The 21,671-nt window shown below is 39.1% G+C and overlaps 1 protein-coding gene across 2 annotated transcripts in view; it reads right to left on the reverse strand.

Annotated features, from left to right (window-relative positions):
• The window catches only part of LOC108679625 (innexin inx2), a 189,603-nt gene that overhangs the window by 68,411 nt on the left and 99,521 nt on the right, over positions 1–21,671 (reverse strand). Inside the window, exon 1 of one of the 2 annotated variants that reach the window (XM_047882496.1) lies at positions 3,009–3,121. The exons of the other annotated variant lie outside the window; for it this stretch is intronic. The gene's annotated coding sequence lies outside the window, so the exon portion shown is untranslated. Of the gene's footprint in view, positions 1–3,008; positions 3,122–21,671 lie in introns of those variants that run through there. 2 annotated transcript variants of the gene reach the window in all.

Raw genomic sequence — 21,671 nt, forward strand, 5'->3', positions numbered from 1 at the left:
ACTCACTCGGAATATACCTATTTGCTATCGTTCTCGATACAAATGTGCTTCATGGTTAGATACCTATGTACCCCTAGTTACTAGGAAATATATTTTTACTACTTATTTACTTATTTAAAAACTATCATTGGCAATCTGCCTGATCCTGCAGTCCCGACCGAGGGAGACAGCTTCGACAAACACTTGGATAGCCTGCGACAGAACAGCTCGAAATGACTCGTCCGGCAGCGCAATAATCCATTCTAAAAGTCATCAGATTTTGAGCAGCTAGCGTTTGATTCATTAGTAACATTTCTATTTTTGCCTGACTCAGCCAACACAAATTTTTATCGATGAAATTTGTAATTTTGCATGAAAAGCGGGCCCGTCAAAGATTCGTGCGCATTAATATTTGTACTGTTAAATTATTCAGTTGAATATCAAGAGCAACTACGATTGAAAGTTTTCAAATGCCATAGAATCGCCAGCTTTCCGTTTAATTTCTAAACCGGCCGATGCATGAAACAACACTGATAGAACCGATTTTGTTTACGAACATTTTAGTTCAATCTCTCTCTGTCTGAATAAAAACTCTGTCACTTTTTTTGCAAATAGCAGAATCTATTCATTTTTTTATGTAATCAAAAACCCGTTTTCCAAGAAAAAATTGAATAAATCAACGCTTGAAATGCACGCACAAGCCCATCGTTGAATATGTAAGCGCCGACCTCAACACTCGCCTCGCAACAAAGTAGGCAAGTTTGCTGAGGTCTCAGCGGATCCCAGAGTAATTATTTCCCTAATTTGAGCGTTTTATGGGACTTTTATCTAACCGAATCCCTGCAAAGTTTGAGCTTCAAGAATGGCCGTAATGAGAAATCCAAACACGAGCATCGCTTCGTTTTCTTGCCATTGCGCGCTCTCACGAAGCCGTAAATGGATTCATGATTATTCAATTTCTCCTTAATGAATGGAGAATCCAGTAAAATGAAGCAGGAATGAATTGATTCCAATTAAATTACCACACAAAAGTTCAATAAGCAAAACCAGGTTACGTAGAGGTTACGAATGCAGTATCTGCAGTTGTTCTATTCAAAATCTTTCCTAACGCATATAAATAGTTGTAGGAAACTGTTTGTATTGATGCGAGATGATATTGCATCGTGTTGATGTTACACACTTCCCCAAAAAAAGTTTCAGAGAATTGTATGTTTCATTACTAAAAAGCTGCAGAGAATTGTATTGTACGGATTAACATTGGTCGATCGAAAATTCGCACTGTGAATGTATAAAATTTCAAGATGATTGTATTGTAAAGATACAAGAAGATCGTAAATTAACTTTGATAATCAGAAAAACCTTCAGAGATGAATTGAACTGGTGCGAAATGACCAATTGATAGTAATGCTCAATTTTGTAGTACGTTAAAAAAAAATCGGAAAAAATTATTGAATTGACGCAAGATGGCACTGTTTTTTATTTATGCTAGATAATGCAAGATTACACTGTATTATATTGATGCTAGATAAAATAAAATAAAAAAAGCATAGAGAGTTCTTTTATATTGATCCAAGATAATTTTAAGTCACTCTTATAATGTAAAAAAGTATTAGATAAATTTACTGTTGTGATGTAAGGTGATCGTATAGTCATACTTTAAAGAAAAAGTAAAAAAACAGTGAGATAAAGTCAGATAATAATGCTGAGAAGATACATCATACAATGGACTGGACCAAACAATCTTTTCATACAAATGAGACTCATGAAAATTGACTAAAGGAAACAAAAATGTACTGAACTATAATGTCCAAATTTACTGCTGGTAATATCGTTCCGGAGCAAGGAAATAAATCCGAATCTATTCAGTAGAGAAAATTTTCATATATTTGAAGTTTTTTATTCATTTTCACGGTTTATTTATATTCTGAAGACATTTCATCTATTTCATTATCATATGAAATGAACTTTACAGTCCAACTATACGTTTTCTAAACGTGCAAAAAAGTGTAGTTTCAATTTTTTATGATAAATCTAGATACAATACAATGTAAAATCGTATTTTACTTCGATAATTATTTATTCCATGATAATATTCATTCAGTGAATATTCACCGTGATTAGTAGTTGCTTTCATTATTTGTACATTATCAATATTATAAATTCACAATATAGAAAAAAATCATCGCTCCGCGATTCATCGATTGTTTTGACACTTTTGAGCTAAAGAGCTGAGGTTAGGTTATTTTAGGTGGTTTGCAACATCAACCAAAAACATTTAAGGTGTTGAATGAATACGTAAAAAATTAATAACTTTCCCTAACGTCTATACTTTATAATACTGAATTGAATTAATTTCCTGGTTCTGCATAATCACATCGAAAGCTTTGCAACATTAAACAACAGTGCATCACAGCCATGCGTCGATTATTCAGGTGCTCCAGGCACTATATATAAGCTCCTGGCCAACATCAAATCTACCTCATCAATTTCGAATGCTTCGTGAAAAAAAATCGGCTACATCTGATGTAAGTGCGATTAAGACACCAAATAAACTGCAATTTTGATTTCGACGAGCAATTAAAACAAAATAAAAGCTACACAGATACGTCGCTATTTCTAACACACTATAGGTAGTCGAACTCCTCACGAGCATCGTCATACATAGCAAAATAATAAAGATATAAGCCGGGTTCGAAGCAGCCGCATGTTTATTTTAGAGGCTTCACAGTGATTAGCACAGAGAAAACGTTCAATTGGAGAGAAGCGAATGTAAAGTTACGCTTCTGACACAAGCTTAGGAATCGCTGGACTCTAGAAAACTGCTTTACTGGGCAACTTCTCCACATTAGTATAGCTGGTAAATTATCTTTCCCATTGAGAGTGAGAATCTCTTGTGTTATAGATTTTTAAGTATTTATTTATCAGTTGCTTAGTTAAGTAGCTCACTGGAAGCCTTTGGGACTTCTAAATTCGTGTCAGGTAACTTTACATACGTTGCTCCGCAACTTGGTGCAAGAATGTCGACGTACAGCCAGAACTGTGGTGGTTGAGGCCGCCTGCCACGCTCAGTTGCCTGCAATTCTAAGGTGAAACTTTGACGTGAAATTCACAGATGGCCTCTGGCTTCTTTTAAACATAAGTTCCAAGTTGCAGCATTGCGCTTGCATCATAGTCATAGGTACACCAGCTTCCGTGCCCAGCGCCTTCACGTGCCATCTTAAAGAGGCTCAAAATCGTCGAAAAATCTTAAAATTTTCCACCCAGTTTCCTGCAGATATTTTTAGCATTCTTTTGATGCATTTTTCAGTGTTATGGCGCGAGTAACTCAAGATCCACATTTCTCATCACTCTTTTCAAAGTAACAAGATGTCGCGCTTTATTCTATGTTGGTTAAACCTACAAAGGCAAATGACCCATGGTTCATTGACACACACAGCAGTCACTTGGATTCAGAAGTTCTTTACACCACACAATATCTTCACAATTTTCAGGAGAAGTAAAAGCCCGACACGTGATGTTGCCACCACGAGACACTGGGCGGTACTGCAGCATCCCGCTCCAGGGACCGAGGACCCCTCTAGCCTCCACCCGGTCGTCTTCTCCCTCTGTTTGCCCCAAAAGATGGTGAAGGGGTAAAGGGATGCTGCCCTCCCCACGGGTGCTGTTCATCCCCAGTCCCCCGTCCTTTCTCTCGACCTTGTCTGCCCGATAATTTCTGCTCTTGTATGTTAGGGGAAGCTTGTCCATCATCAGATATTTTTTATGATGAGTTGAGGACATTGACGAGAACGCTCTTTTACGCACATCCTGCCTCCTTTAGAGAACGCTCGTAAAATTCCGAGAGGACCTGCTAAGAAAATAAATCTGCAACGTATAGGGAAATTTCTTGATTTCTTGACATTGCTTGAAATTTTAAAATGTCCTTTGAAGATTTCTCACGCATAAATTCTATCTCAGTCGAGGAAGGGCCTTTAAGTACTTTTACCAAAGAGAGTGGCATATCTATAATGTTAATGCGGAGACGAGAAGACACTATTAGCATTCCGTCCTGCCTGTCGAAACCTCTAAAATTTCTGCTTCCGCTCAAGCGAAATTCAAAGGGCTTTAGAAGGTCATATAAGATTATTTTAGTCGCTCCATAGGCAACGCATCAAAGCCGGGAGATGTTTACCTTTGGTTTGATGGACTTTTACATTTTTCAGTAGAGTCAGAAGCTCAAAGCCTGCACGTGAATTTTTCTATTCTGTATAATTATATGATTTTTATTCACGATTTTTTGTGAGTCAATGTTTTGCTTTGTTTGCCCTGAACCAAATCTTCTAATTTCGAACCGCAAAACACAGCGTTCGCATAGAGCAGGCAATGCAGAACATAATCGAGTTCCGGCAGCCAACGCGCGCGTTTCTCTATTAGATTAACATTTACGCTCACGCAGCGCTGCGGCATCAAAAATTACGGAAAAACTCGTACAAGAGCAACAAAGCAAGAACTTCTCTATCCCAAGGTCGAGATATAAATTCTCAGCAATGGGAGCGATTTGTCATGAATGCATGATGAGGACTCAAAAATGTTTTGAAAAGTGAGAGTATGTCTGATTAATTTTGAACTTGTAGTGTTTTACAAAAGTTTAAAGCATTCAGAAATAGTATGCTAATGAGTATTTATCGCTCCAACGATCTACTTGCTAACAAAGTTCGATTATCTTAATACATATCCTGCAACATTTGTTCCGGAAAATTCAAACTGTATTATATCGCAATGTGCTTTCAGCTTTAAGAACATTAATGCTGTAAACAATACAGTCGCATTAACTTCACTCGTAACCAACAGTTTGTCTGGCAAATAATGTTTGTGAGAGATGAATTAATTTCGAAACGTGGCTACGACGCAGACGTATCTCACCTCGTCGCTGATGGATCATTGTAGCGTCGCTCTCATCAGCTGCGTCGCATTTTTTGATGTATGGCTCTCCGCGGCTCAAGCAATGAACCCTCGCAGAATTGATGGAATGTCGGACGGACAATGTTTCATTTCACAAGAATTCTTCATGTGTCGTGTCTTGATGCACGAGATGTGAGTTTAGTTAACGCTGCATTAAATAACAGAAATCGATATCGTGGGGCTTCAAGAGTTATTAATTTTAGCCACCGAAACAGAATGCCAAATGATTGGTTATATCTGCCAAATTTTTTAGTAGATTTTGTATGTTGCTTGGTTATGTACTCTAAATACATTTATTTCTTTAAAATCAAACTATCGAAGGTTACAAATGATTCGTTTTCAATATTGTCAAGAAGAAATGCTCCTGGAAGTGCAAAGTGGTTTTCGTCGTTCTATACTAAATGAAATCGTTGATAGGTATTTATTTAAAAAAGAAATAAAAATTTATTTAAAAAACCAAACCGCCCGTTTTCCATAAACGAGCAGAAAATATTTTGGAATTTTTAGTTTCAAATGATTTCAATTTAACGCCATTAATCAACGCAATACATGAAAAAAACATTCATAAAATCGATGTTGGTAGACGAAAGTTTTGAGATGTTTTTGTTGTCCGTCCTACCGATACGAAACATGCCTATGTTATACATGGACTAATTTCGAAGGAAAAGATTTTGAATTCATAAACAATGAAAAGTTAGTATACAGTAAAATAAGCAGAAATTCGACAAAACTTACTTGCTGGCTGAATTTTTCATGTCGAACGAAGGCATGTCAGAAGTCGCAATTTAGCGTTATCATTAAATTAAATTTTCGTATGTGCCATGAAAGCTGCGATAAATTTGGGAGTCAATCTGTCAAGCTGCAGCGCCAATTCAATTTGCATCATATTTTTAGACTAAATATTAACCTAAAAGAATTGAAAGGAATACCGAGTATTTGCACCTCTTTTTCTGAAATTTTGCAGAATGTGCAAACTTTATTTCATAATGAACACTAATATCTTCTTCCTTTTTTTACCTGCACCACACAATGCAGGACGTCTCTACATAACACAATGCAGGATGTCTCTACATAACAAAACGCAGGACGTCTCTACATAACACAACGCAGGACGTCTCTACATAACACAAGTCTCTTATACACATCTAGATGTGTATAAGAGACAGCANAACACAATGCAGGATGTCTCTACATAACACAATGCAGGACGTCTCTACATAACACAATGCAGGATGTCTCTACATAACACAATGCAGGACGTCTCTACATAACACAATGCAGGGTGTCTCTACATAACACAATGCAGGACGTCTCTACATAACACAATGCACGACGTCTCTACATAACACAATGCACGATGTCTCTACATAACATGGTACAAGATGTCTTTAGTGAGTATAATCATTATGATGTGCGTCTCTAATATGATGTAGGTTAAACTTTACAGAGCTATGACCAGTTTTCAAGCATCATATTAATATTAATACATTAATAGATATCACTTTTATAATCTCAAAACCATTGTCTCATCTCATATACGATGCATTTTAATCCTTAGTTGATCTAGGATCTCACTCCTAAAATGCAATTGAAATCTCAACATAACGCATACATTTTAAATATAATATTCACTGTCGTGATTTCTCCATTCGTCATGCACATCAAATTCATCTTAGTCCTGGTCCGGAAAGAGGGGCAGGATTCCTCGGACGTCCGGAGCAGAGACCGGAAGGTCCGAAGTGGGTTACCCTCTTTTATGATGGAACTTAGTCCTACATAGAGATTTACGACCCGCCTAGGCAGACCTCGCTTGTGTTGTGTAAAAACTATTTTAGTTGCTCCCGCTGCCGGTCTGCCTCGGAGGTCTACTGAAAGTAGCGAGCAACTTTTTTGATGACACACATTTTCGCTCAAAATATGGGGCTGGTGGTTGAGGGAGTAAAGTTTTGGCTTCAGTTGTGGGGTTTTGATTTTTGATTCACGTAATAAAATTTGGTTTTGTCAACAAAATGCCGGCTTTGGTTTGAAAAGTTTTCTTATTTTTTTAAGTTATGCTAATGCTGCTAAGGTAAGTTAATTTATGCTAGTGCTGTCTGAATAAATATTTAGGTACTCGTAGTATAATGAAGTCACCTTCTCATTATCTTTGAAAAATTTGTGTTTATCAAATTTTACATCAGCATTAATATTTTTAACATAAGGCATTGCTTGTGCAGAGAAGTTGATAGGAGGCTGATTGAGGCAGTTAAAGACAAGATAAGGTTTGACCACAAGAAGGTGTAAAATAACGTGCATGGGAGCGAGTTTGTTTATATCAGCCGAGGGCATCGTGAGGGCTCATCTATAGGGAACATTGAAACTGCCAGCAAGGGCACTGTGCCTTATAGGCAGGCTCAAGTAAGAGAGAAACCTGCATAAATAATGATTTAAAAATTCACCATAAACTGTTGTTCTTCTTTTGTAACCGTCACGCAAATACGGTCTGCAGCCTAGCTATGCAGACGTACTTGAAAGCCACAGGTCGCAAAATAACGGTCACGAGAAGATTCGAGTCATTCACACAACTGTGACTCCCGTGCTAGAGCATCCACAATCAACAAGTAACGGCCACGACTTCGCAATACTAATATACACGGTACTACGGGAATGACTCTGCTGTAAATGACTGAATATACAACACTACGGGAATGATTCTGCCCTTAATTTGTGGTAAAGTTGAAGTGGTGATAAGAGATTGATGTTCAATGCTGATTATGGTCCGATTAAATTTATTCTGTACTAGTAATTTGGTACATTTTGGCATGTACAATTGGTTCACAGTGAAAGTAGATGCGAATTACCAGCGTTTCGTTCTAGCTATCTCTTTGTTCTATTTTAGTCCGTGACAGTTTTACGCGACAACGTCACGAGTTTCTGAGGAAAGCCCAAGACGCTATGCGGACATTATTTATTTGAAATGTAGTACCAAAGTAGTGTCACAATAATAATTGTAATAAACCATAAGATATTACACACAATTTTTTACCGTTGTAGCACGAAATAACTTCTATTTCATGTTATTTGTCCCTTGCATAAAGTTGCAATTCTGTGCTCCTTCATCATCTGTTTCACCAGCGCTCGTTGACTAATACTCCTCGAAATGCTCTTCGGTGTTTGCCGGGTGCTCGTTTAGCCGTTGCTTATTTACAGCCGTTGCAGACACGCTGTCTTGTTTACAGCCCCGCGAGTATCAGCAAAGCACGCAACTCGCTCACGAAAATAAGCACAGTCATTCGCTATGTTTCGCCAAGCCTCGTGTTGATTATGAACTCTGAATCACCCACAGGACTATCACACCGCCTATCACTCTCATAATTTGTAGGGCTCGTGAGTCCTATTATAGCACTTTAAATCTGCTCTACAGCTACCCTAACTGCCGAGGCCTGTACGATTTGTCAAACTGAATTGCTTAGCACACAAGAAGCCGTGATACTTCAAACTGCCAACAAGATTGCGAAGACTCATTTTTCTAAACTATTGAATAAATCGTTTTTTTATGTCAGTCATTGTTTGAGGGATTAGGAGCAAGGTTTTTTCATAGCTATCCGGATAAAATTAAACAAAATTTCTTGAATGCCACGATCACGCAAGATGCAAAAAATTAAGTGTCTTGAACTCAACGCAAGTTAGCACTTAATAACAAGTGATTCTTAAAAAGCTAAAAAGTTAATGAGATCACTTGAGCTGGCGCTGCTCATGGCGTCGCCTGGTGTGGCTGCGGCTCACTTCATCACTCGGCTGGCTCGTGAAGCCTGCTTCATCACTCGGCTGGTTCGAGAAGCCTGCTTTATCACTCTGTTGGCTCGAGAAGCCTGCTTCATCACTTGGCTGGCTCGAGAAGCCTGCTTCATCACTTGGCTGGCTCGAGAAGCCTGCTTCATCACTCGGCAGCTCGAGAAGCCTGATTCATCACTTGGCTGGCTCGAGAAGCCTGCTTCATCATTCATCACTCGGCTGGCTCGAGAAGCCTGCTTCATCGCTCGGCTGGCTCGAGAAGCCTGCTTCATCACTCGGCTGGCTCGAGAAGCCTGCTTCATCGCTCGGCTGGCTCGAGAAGCCTGCTTCATTTTTCAGCTGTGATCAGGAGCGTGCTGGTAATATATATGCGTTCATTACGAATCCATCCGGAGCGCGGCAAAACCGCCATACTGGAGGATGTTTACGTAAAGTGTACACAGAAGTTGAATTCCTTCTCCGATGGAATTCAAAAAATTTCTATCGATCCGTTAAGCTCAGATATTAATTTTCTGCTGCCGAATAAAGCCGTTGGTTTTGAAGAAGATACATGATAATAGAAAATGAACAATTCATTATTGAAGTAATTTCAATTTCTTGTTAACTGTACTGCAGTTTACTGGATCTGCCGGTCTCTTATTGTGACTAAAGATTGACCAGTACTCAGTAACTTATCAACACTTTGAGAACAATCTTGGAAAAAGGACATAGGGAAAATGCGGACGCCTCAACATTTTCTTACTTAAACATTGAACAATCCATTTAACAAATAATAAAAAAAACTATTCGGAAAAATAATTAAATTCAAACCAAATGTTTTATACTCCTCAGTTCTCAAACAAACACTTCCTGGTCTAGAAATATTTAATCCTCGTATAAATTAGTACGCAGCAAGTTCAAAAGACTTTTAGGAGATGACGTGGGCCGAGACCGCGACAATGAAGACGTTTGTGTGCGGCAGCCTCATCGCTTGCAATGAGCTGCACCACAGTAATTATAGAGCACCAATAAGTCGCTGCTAGCGACGCTGTCTTGCCGACAAACTGCCGTGCCACGAACATTTCTGCCAACGTACGTGATTACTTAATTCGCTTACAGCCTCGTACATATACGAGAATTTAGTTCTTATGTGAATTACTCAGGATATAACATAGACTAAAATGTGCTACGAACAATACAAGACTCGGATTTCTCAGATAAATGTGAATATTGCAACTCGCCAATATCGTTTTACATAAACAATAAATTAATCTAAAAATCATTCTGATTTTGCTGTGAGGTAGCTAGGAACGTAGGAATTCCGCAACAATAATTCCTTCTAGTAATAGTGATAGTTCTTGAATTTACCTAGATTCATGGAGCGCTAGTTAGAACAAAGCGGAGCCTCCTCGTGAACAAAAGTTCCAGCAAAGTTTAGGTTAGAAGTGCGCTCGCTCGGTGCTCAGCGCCGAGCACACAGACCCAATTACTGAACAAACTTTTCGAGTGACACGCGCTCCTGGTGACAAAACACTGCAACCCGCCACTGTCATGGCGCTGCCTCGCTGCCTCTAATGCTACCAAACAAATTACGCCACTTAAACGTGATAATTGTCGTCCGGGCAGCTGTGTGGCTTCAAAATGGCGCAATAAAAAGATATTTCCTTTGTGCAGTGATAGTTGGTGAATGATAATACACATTTGGATGCTGAAATGGTTTCGGTAGTTTGGTGAGTGTGCCGCTGCTTCGACAGCTCCTATACTGTTAGCAGAGATCTGAGTTCGTAAGTGTCCTGAAGATATGGAGTCTCTCATGATTAAGTAATACAATATTAATAGCTTGACTGTTGCTAATAAGATAGGACATGTAGCTAATTTATGAATTGTCTAAAAATTTAAAGATAAAAACTCCTGAATTAAACAACGAAAATATCGTGGACATTATGTAACGTTTATTCTGGATTAATTGTCAACTGTTCCAAATTTTCGAATGCCTCAAAACCAGCGTCAAATTAATTTTTTTCTCACTCAATGTAGTGAAAAAGCGAACCAAATACTTTATTACAGAAGCATTACTGTTGATTTTTACTGATTATCACGCCTTCGACTGTATTATCACGAGCATTTAATTACTACTGCTCTTCATAATCTATGCAGGAATCGAGTCGTAGGTAGAGTTTGCCGCCTTCTTACAAAAGAGTGCATGCAATGTTGTAGAAGCATAACCGATTGAACATTATGGTTAATGTTTTCTTATACATCAGTGTAGACAGAATCCTCGAAATTTTTTTACGCAGCCTGAGAAATTTATCAACACTGTCCTCTATACCCTTATGGCACAGACAGTACGTTCAGACTATCTTAATAAAATTTGCCGTGAAAACAACTCTTAGAAAGGCTTAGACGAAACTTGGGCCAACTTTTTTATCCCTTTACAGTAGTTGAAAAGTTTCCTTCTGACAGTCATAACAGCAAATTAGGACTAACGCCATCTCTAATAGTCCCCGGTATTAATATTCATCTCAAGTGATAAACTTAACTAGCTTCAAATTGAAATCTTCATTGTAATTAATTAACTATTGATTTTCATCTTGAATTAGCCGCGTTTTTTATGTTTTGCACTGTGCTTACTTACCTGGTCCAAGTATGCTCCTCTATCTAACTACTGTATATAAATAGGTACGTACAAATCTTTTTCTTTATTAATGCGTTAAATATTTGTCAGCAGGTATGTGTAACATTACTGGGTGGTCAACATTACTGCGTGGCTCAAGGATTTGTATGCTATCCCCCATACCTTAAAAATAAAATATGTATTGCTACTGAATAACAAACTATGAGAATTTACGATAGTGCAAAATATAACTGCATAAGGCGGAGTCGAGAAGACCAGCAACGTATATAAAGATTGTAAAATATGCCAGCATAGCTCGTTTTCGATGCTGAATATTCACTTTTGTATTGTCAAAATTAGTGCGTTCTTGCGTAACTCTGGTCAGTAAATTTGTGGAGGACGAGAGGGCGGATTTATGCGCGTATAACTTGCATATGTGAGCCCAAATGATCTCCATGCGTTTAGTCTGCGTCTTCAGAACGTTGGCTCTCCACAAGAAATATTTTGACTGCAACCATTCGTCTGCCGAAACCGCCGATTGTTGGCTACATCATTTGTTATCATTTGCAGAGTGTAAATTTCGTTGCACGAGCTCAAATAAATCTTCTCGCACAACCGATGAAAATGAGCGAAAAGAAAAGCGATGCCTTTACACTCGCCCCATTTGTGAGTTGGCTTCATCAGCTTGCGTATTTCACTGTTGTAGAGCGAGGGCAAATTCTTGTACGCGTTGAAGACTCGGAGCGAGGATGAGCTTTAACTTATCCCCAACCCACGCACGATAGCAAACGCCAGGATTGAAAAGAAATTTCGTCACGGCTTCAGGAAAATTGAGAGGGCAAAGAATGTGGCTTTAGGAGTTGCATTGCCTCGGCGCTGGAAAACGATTACGGTGTTCAATTCTAATATACATTTATATACTCTGAGGTAACTTACGTAACTTCAACAATTGTATTTTAACGAGAAAAGTAATAGGGTTGTATAAAGTTCACCTGTGAAGTAAAACTGTATTTTTGTGACTGACGTATATCGACGATACGTTTTCGACACGTAGCACTCAACGCTCTGTATTAATAGGGAACTTTTGCATGGTTTGGCATCCACCATGACTGCTGAGTGACTCCGCTGCTAGATCGGTTCCATTGATCAATTTTTAACATTAAAAATCAATGTATTATACCAAGCAAACTGATTTCCGAATTGAAATAAACGACCGCGGTAACAGGAATTCGGAACGATCGAGTAATCCTTCAGGAATTATCCTCACTGACGATGTTGGGATCTCTCAAACACTTGAACAACCAAAAAAAATTATTAACCTTCATTTTTCATTGGCTGAAAATCATTCCGTCGCTGCTGGATTGACATCAATTTCCCGAACAAGTGAATACATTGACTCTGATGCCGGAGCCGCTCGTTCTGGCCCGACTACTTCATTAATTTGCGATGCAGTACGTGGGCAGTTGGTCGAGACCGACCAATCAGGGACGATGTAATAAGTAATGCTCACTGAAGTGTACATTAGTGCCTGTCATGTGCAATCGTAGACCTGAATATTGAATTAATGTATTTAGGAATAAAGTAGAAGACACAAGCGATCGATTAGGCTTTGAGAAAATTGACTTCAAACTACAATATAAAGCCTTCAAAATAGGCAGAGTTGTCCCATTTAAGTGAAATCACATCACTTGGAAGTGAAAGGCAAGACACGCAAATGCAAGATTATATGTAAACATTACATATGATGAATGATTTACTATAAGCGGTCAATTGCTTCCAAGTAGCAGCAACTAGTGCTTGCCAAGTAAGAAAGAAATGATTAGCAACTTTTTTCAATATTGGTGCTGAATCACCTTCCAGAAGAAGCAATCAAACATCGATTTAAGAAGTTAAAAGCGAGTCTATGAAAGTTTTCTCCTAGACGAAATTTTGCCAAACATTTAGTTCTAAATTTTAGAGATTCTAAAATTTCATGATTTCGGGAAATAAAACGAAAAAAGTTTAGCTCTGTTTGTCAGGTCTAGTGTATTAACTCTGAAAAATAGCAAATATAAGGCGGTACTAGTGTAACACTTGGACATATTCATTCCAATATAAAACGTTATCATGGCTTGGATTGGATATTTGGCTTGGATATTTATTTGTTCATGACGCGTCGGTCCCACATTAATTATGACCGAGAGTCTCAAGCAACTTTTGTCGTCGTTCTGAGATTGCTCTGAACGCCTCCATTGAGCAGAGCGGAGAACTTAGGATTACTAACCTCGGCCCTCGTATTGGTATCACTTGCCTGGCATCACAGGAGAAAATTAGATCCAAGCACCCTTACTGAATACCAGTCGAATCTAAAATAGTGAAAACTGTGCTTCCAATTATTGACATAGTTTAAAATTGCAATGACATATATATTTTGATGTCGTAGTGCACATATAAACTGACGGCATTTGTTTCTTGTCAAACAATCTAAGGAGCTACATTCCGAATGTTGCTAAACTAGCATCCATTTATTATAGTTTTATTAATCCGTTTGGAGAAACATTGATATCAAAACGGAAACAATCTCAAGGAAGCACGATTGTGTAACTGCTAACAGATGCCATTTTAGAAAAGGAAAAGCGCTTTGTTGCTAGCACTCACAACGGATAATGAAGCACACAACGGATGCAAGTTTGCGATTGCCATTAGTATTTTACATGAACTCAGTGCATGGATTATTAACCTAAAAAATTGCTAGTTAGGGTTTCAGCACCAACAATTATGGCTCATCTTTGCATCCAATAAAGCACGTGTCTTCAATGCGTGGTTAGTTACCAGTATCTGCAAGAAATTAGTTGCCCCAGGCATTTATCTAAGCGAGTACAATGCTCAGGTTTATTTATAGCATCGGTATTTGGCCGCCGCTTCCTCGAACGTTGATAGATCACTTTGATTCATCACAAAGCCGCTGCAAATGAAGACTTGGCCGCACCTAAATGTTCAGACTCCGCTAAATTCGTCTCTCAACTGTCTCGCCCATAGAGCGCCGAAATACAGAAATTTCTATTAGCCTCTATTAATTCAAGCTCAATCTTCAATTTCATACAAAATTTCTCATTACGTACGGGCTACAGTGAGCTGAATATAACATCCCAGCACCTCTGCTCATCAGTGAGCAGGCCTTAACATCCCAGCACCTCTGCTCGTCAGTGAGCAGACCTTAACATCCCAGCCCCTCTGCTCATCAGTGAGCAGACCTTAACGTCACAACCCCTCTGCTCCTCAGTGAGCAGACCTTAACATCCCAGCCCCTCTGCTCCTCAGTGAGCAGACCTTAACATCCCAGCCCCTCTGCTCACCAGTGAGCAGTCTCCGACACCCTCACTCTGCCGTGCCCCGGAACTCCGGCTCGTCTGTTGTTTATTAAGCCAGAGTCTCGCGCTCGTACAGAAGCATCGGTCGGCTGCGCGCTATCGCCTTTAAATAGACCGAGCAATATTGGTTACCACTGCTGCTGCGTGTCGTCAATATCACCTGATTACCTTTTCATTTTCCGGTGCTCATAAGCAATGCTATTGGTAAAGTTAACTGAAAAAAGCCGAATTATTTTTTACTCTCTGGTGCTCATAACCAATGCTATTGGTAAAGTTAACTAAAAATAACCGAATTACCTTTTTATTCTCCGGTGCTCATAACCAAAGCTATTGGTAAAGTTAACTAAAAATAACGGAATGCATTGAGTTAGTTCTATACTAGGATATGCTTGAAAGTTTGGGTACGAGATATATAATAGATAACATTATCAGATATTAGAGAACTTTATTCTCAATAGATTATTGCGACATGCTATTGTTGCCAACTTATCAAGCAGAGATTTTCATTTCATGATATGGTTCACCTGGTTGTTGGACGCAGATTGCATAGAAATTTCCATAATGGTTGTAAATAGTTTTTTTCAGCTCAATTACATATTCTACGCATCCGTGATAGGTTATTAAGATTAATTTTCAATTTCAATGACCGGAAAAATGCTTCTTTCAATTTTTTATGTTCATTCTATGTGCCAGAAGAGAAAATGATTGCAGGAATATCGTTATGATACGATAACTCGTTCTTATATCAAAGGCTTTGCAAAAAAATTGAATTGGAAGGCGAAAAAAAGCAAAACCAAATTTCAGCCTAAGTAGTGAGTAACGACAAGTGAAAAAAAATTACTTAAAAATGCTTGATGAGCAGTAGGGATATGTTAACATTTGTTTAGACCAAAAATTGAGAACGTTTGCATGCTTGTGGGACGCAATTTAAACATGTCATAAAAATTGACGTGATGATAACTGGCGAATTCTCCTCCTGAGGCATAAATGTGAGAGAACGTGCTTGCAAATTACAGCTTTAGGCAGAAAATTGATTGCATATCCGAAGTATTTTTTGGTATGAAATCATATTTGGTTTCTATCAAGAACTTCACATAATAATTTGAGATCGAACAGAAAAAGGTTCAAAGCCAAATCCTGTCGAACTTTACACGAGAAAATAGCTACACATGGTAATAAAATCAAAAAAATAAAAAATCTCTAAAGAGAACGAATCTTGTACTGGCTTCTATAACGATATGATGAGAGAAATAGAAATTCCAATTAGATTAATCAAACGTTTGAGTTAAGCTGAATTATCATTATACTATACTATACTATACTATACTATACTATACTATACTATACTATACTATACTATACTATACTATACTATACTATACTATACTACACTACACACTGCTTCTGCAGCCAATTTTGCAGCTGAGCGACGAGGGTTTCCCTCATCTTCTCTCTCGCGTTTTGGACCAATTGTTTTCTTCGGACACTTCGTGGTATACGCGTGTCCTTCCTTGACCAGGTTGATTGCATGTTTCACCAGTTTCTTCGAAACAATTGCATTTCTATCTACTGCATTATTATTAGTAAATTTAGACACCCTATACTTCTGCAATATAAAATAGATGAATTAGTAGATGATATTAAGCTTCATTATAAAGATAAAGTCTCCTAAAAACCTATTTATTTTTATATAGCAAACATCCGTTGCCATAAATATGTCGGACCCTGTACTATACTATATTATACTATACTCTACTATACCATGATAAATAATGGCAATTCAAATACTGCTAACGTGCGAAAAAAGCACAACGTTTAAACCGCTGAAACTTACGCAAAAATTGCAGACTATGTTTCCGTGGTGAAATCATCAATTCCATTATGGATTTCACGCCTTTGTGAAAAGTTAACCCCAATTTATTTATGAATTTTAGTTACCAAAAAGTTATACATACCACCAGGAGCGTGCAACAAGCCACATTTCACTTACCTGCGAGGAAACAAAGTAGAAAGTTAAAAACTTGAACTAAAGATAGGCCGAAAAATGATCGATTTTAAAATTGTGGGAATACTACTTGAGTAATTGACATGGCAATGTAATTGTATTTTTTGTAATCAATCAATGAAGTTCATTATTATTTTTAACAGTTTTTTTAAATCTGGTTAAATTTAAACAAGTTCTTCAATAGTTTTTTACATGCTTTCAAGGTAAGCTGTGTAATGTTTTGTGTAAATTGCACAGACAAGATCCCAATTAAGCGCAGGATTGTGCGACTAAGGATCTAAAATATAGGATCATCCGACAAGGACTTTTTAGCGTACAACATCACACGCAGGATCCCCTACCACAGGCTCCCACAACGCAGGATCCCACAACGCAGGATCTCCCAACGCAGGATTCCACAACGCAGGATCTTCCAAAGCAGGATCCCACAACGCAGGATCCCACAACGCAGGATCACCAAAGCNTGGCACACACGCGTCACTGCGCGGTACACGCGCGTCACTGCGCGGTGCACGTGCGTCACTGCGTGGCACACACGCGTCACTGCGTGGCACACACGCGTCACTGCGCGGTACACGCGCGTCACTGCGCGGTGCACGTGCGTCACTGCGTGGCACACACGCGTCACTGCGTGGCACACACGCGTCACTGCGCGGTACACGCGCGTCACTGCGCGGTGCACGTGCGTCACTGCGTGGCACACACGCGTCACTGCGTGGCACACACGCGTCACTGCGCGGTACACGCGCGTCACTGCGCGGTGCACGTGCGTCACTGCGTGGCACACACGCGTCACTGCGTGGCACACACGCGTCACTGCGCGGTACACGCGCGTCACTGCGCGGTGCACGTGCGTCACTGCGTGGCACACACGCGTCACTGCGTGGCACACACGCGTCACTGCGCGGTACACGCGCGTCACTGCGCGGTGCACGTGCGTCACTGCGTGGCACACACGCGTCACTGCGTGGCACACACGCGTCACTGCGCGGTACACGCGCGTCACTGCGCGGTGCACGTGCGTCACTGCGTGGCACACACGCGTCACTGCGTGGCACACACGCGTCACTGCGCGGTACACGCGCGTCACTGCGTGGTACACGCGCGTCCCTGCGCGGTACACGCGCGTCACTGCGCGGTGCACGTGCGTCACTGCGTGGTACACGCGCGTCACTGCTTTCAACAGCGGCGTTACTATACATAGTGTCACGGTCGTGCAATTCGCACGTCATTGCATATAACTCTTCAACCACATGCTATAGTAACCACGTAGCACATGCGTTACAGATTACGTGTAGTGTTCATGTAACACACCTACAACTGTTCGCAACCGTAGCACAACATGTCTGTAGCTGTTTTCAATTTAAACATAACACGTCTATAACTCCTTACAGCTCTAATATTTCGACCGAATTTGTTCCCAGTAATCATTTATGCATGTCTGCAAAAATCGCTCATGAGAATAGGCGCTGAAATTCACATTCCTCCAAGCGACGTAAGCATTAGCGCTTGAGCGGCAGTTTAAAATACGTGTTTTTAGCGTGAACTATTGCAGGTTAATTCTTGTTTATTTCAAGAACTTGCGTTAGTTAAAACTCCTGTGAAGACGTGGGCGTTGTCGACTTACTCTAAACTTATGAAGCAACGAAGAGAAGAACATTCATTAAGTGTCACCAAGTCGAGCTCTAATTTCTCGCCTTGAATGCAGTTTCAGAAGACGGCGAGCCAAACTTGCTTCAAATGAAACTTACATCAACCCAAACTTGCATGTAATTGATTTTACCAGCTAACTTGATCAAATTAGGGGATCAAAATTTAGTTTCCGATGACATTTACTTATTTAAAAATATTATTCATATATCATATAATGGAAATGCTGATAAAACAGCATGACAGCGAGAAATTCAAGCTCGCAAGAAAACATGGTGCATAATGGAACAACCAAACGAGGGTAGCAGCTAGGTTGCATTAAAGATCAAGATTATTATTCAACGATTTCATCATAGTTTCTCATGACTAAGTAAAAACGCAAAGCAAATTTTGATTCTTCATCGAACGTGATGGGACGGATACCAAAATTATTCGCGAATAAGGGAATACTTTCGTGTAATAATTGAAACATCATAGAATTTTGGACCGACTTTCACCAGGGAACGAGACGCCGTTCGTTGCCATTCTGAGTAGCAAGGAGCAAATTAATAGCAGTTGCTAGGCGCGATTGTTTCCACTACTTTAGCGTGTCGTTAATAGGATTCCGCTCACTGAAATAAATTGTCGCTTCAAAAACGAATCTAATTTCATTCATTATTATCGGTTTAACAGAACTCAGGTGGCAGCGTTGCGAAAAGTGCAATAATAAAACGGCTCAAGCAACGGTTCTTTATTGGCAAACAGACGGCAACACATATGAACATTCGATGGCAAAGGGATGGGTCGTCATAACTCTAATTTTCAATAAGTTTTTGCATGAAGCATTGGAGAGATTTTCGAAACTAATATTCATAGCATGATTTCGAGCAACGCAGTTGTTGAGAAAACTCCGTCCAGGACTATTGATGAGTGAAGCATGCAATGAAAGTTGGTTGCTTTTGCTGAGTACAATTACATTCCACCAGCAAATACACTTATTATTAAGAGAAGAATAACATCTTAGCAATTAACGAATACATTGCAAGTCTGTCAGTACGGTAATAATACAGTAATTTCATTCGTTATTTTTCACTCATTCATTATATTCATTATGTAAAACCCATTATTCAATTCAATTAATAATTGATATGGAAAGATTTTTCGTTCATCATGCTGAAAAATTTCGTTGCCATAACAATTCCAAACGTAAATCGGTAATAGGAGAATAACAACCTTTGGTTAATTATCCTTAATCAACATGGAAACACTATAAAATGGTAGTACAGCACAAGAAATAATTTCCAATTCTACCTTAATTATTATATAAATTGAAATAAGATACATATATTATAAACCTAGCCGTGCCAACAACTTCATCTGCCCCAAGCTGAGCCCTGCGACTAAGCTTAGCTGTGCGCCGAGCACATCAGAGGAAGGCGTTGAAACTGCCGAAGGTCCGGTTTGTCGTGGTCTAAATAACTTCGCCTCCACAAAAAAAAAACTCCCAGTAAAGAAACGCCGTTCCCGCGTTAGTGCTTTTCGTTCTAAAAAGCCATCGACGAAAACAAAGAAATAAATTTGGATTTGAAAGATGCCTTGGCGAAGGCGAACGATTTGGCTCTTCAGATGCCATTGGTCTGGAGGGGAAATTTTATGGCTTTTTATAGATGCGAGAAAACTGCTGATTGCTGATGCGTTTCTGGCCTGCCGTGGTCGTGATGGCGGTAATGATGCTGGCTATGATGGTGAGATGGGTACATTGTGGTAGCAACATCGGTCGGTACAATCTTGTAAAGCTTGTTTATGGCGATGGAGAGAGAGTGATTAGTTTCGATGTATGCTGACGTTACGACGTTAATTAGTATATACACTGCACAGCTGGAAAATGACGATGATGTTTCTATTTGACTGAATAGCTAATGAATATATAGCCAATGAAATCAATCTCTGTAGAATATTGGAAGCATTAAATATATATCGGATTCAAAGAACTTTTCGAATGATTGATTTATTGGAAAATAACAGATATGATGCCACTTTCAGACCCGCAGTCGAAATTATCAGCCTACATATTTCTAATTAATTTTTCCATGAAATATACTGCATGAAAGAATTTCTTTTGAAAGTTACGTACAGTTTCAAATGATGCATAATAAAGTGGAAACTTTTGTTGCCTTTGTGTTAAATTTCTGAATTTTGAGAGGAGATGAAAGTCACAAATGAATTGAAACCCATATAATAGCTATAGATGCATTAATTTTGAGGAATGATTTCAAAATCACATCATGAATAATAGTTGACCCTGAATTTCCTGTGTCTGTGCTCAACATTTTTAAAATATCGAGACTGAGTTCCACATTATTTCTACTAATCGTAATTCTAGTAAAGACGAGATCTCCAGAACGCATATTCTCTGAAGGTTTCTAGAACGCCCAGCACAAGTTTTCTTAGGCAAGCACTAGGACAAATCTCAAGAGCACCATTTGCTCTAATCCAAGAGGATGGGGCCAAGTCGAAGAGACCATTCTCACGATGACACATGGAAGAATCAGACAAGTGTGCGGCACCCGAGAAGATCTATCAGAACAGGACCGGATTACAGCCAGACAAGCTCTCGAGCGCTCAGTTTGTGAGGCTTAGAACGAGAAGTCCTGAACGATTGCACCGAGCGAAACCTACACATGACATGAAATAAAGGAAATCTTACTGAGTGCCTTTGAATTAACCTATTTAAATTAAGTTATTCGAATTAACCTATTTGAATTAACCTACTTGAATTAACATATTTGAATTTACCCATTTGATTGAACCCATTTGAATTAACAAATTTTAACTAAAATATTTGAATTAATTATGAACCTATACACACCAAAAATAATTAAATAATAGAATACATTGCACGCAAAATCTAAACAACTAAGCATTTTTTGTTCATTCTGAATCTATCTTGAAATTCATTTGACGAATTAAACTCAAAGAATTTTCCTGCAACACGTAGCTTACCAAGATATTGATTCTTAAGATACCATTTTCAAATGTATTAATGTATTTATTATTATGAAGCCGGGCAATAAAGACCGCAACATTCTTGAGGTGGCCGTACATCGGTAGAAAATAAACTCAAATTGAACAAGACCTTCAATTTGTTCGTCCGTGATCGGCACGTGTGATTATAAACCAGTGTGTGGGTGTGCAGACAACTTAACGATACAGAGATCCTTATGTCGAAAATATAAACCCAGTATTTTTTCTGTGTTTTAGCAATTACCAGAAGACAGGGAATGCTCGCATTGGTAGCAGCTCGTGTTATCTAGGCCCGCTCATGCAATCACAACGAAGACCAGCGCGTCGGAAAACAAAGTTTAAGCTCCTGAACCACAAAGGAAGTCGGAAATTAAAT

This window comes from Hyalella azteca, unplaced genomic scaffold, assembly GCF_000764305.2.
Source record: "Hyalella azteca isolate HAZT.00-mixed unplaced genomic scaffold, Hazt_2.0.2 contig10602, whole genome shotgun sequence".
NCBI classification, from domain to species: domain Eukaryota; kingdom Metazoa; phylum Arthropoda; class Malacostraca; order Amphipoda; family Hyalellidae; genus Hyalella; species Hyalella azteca.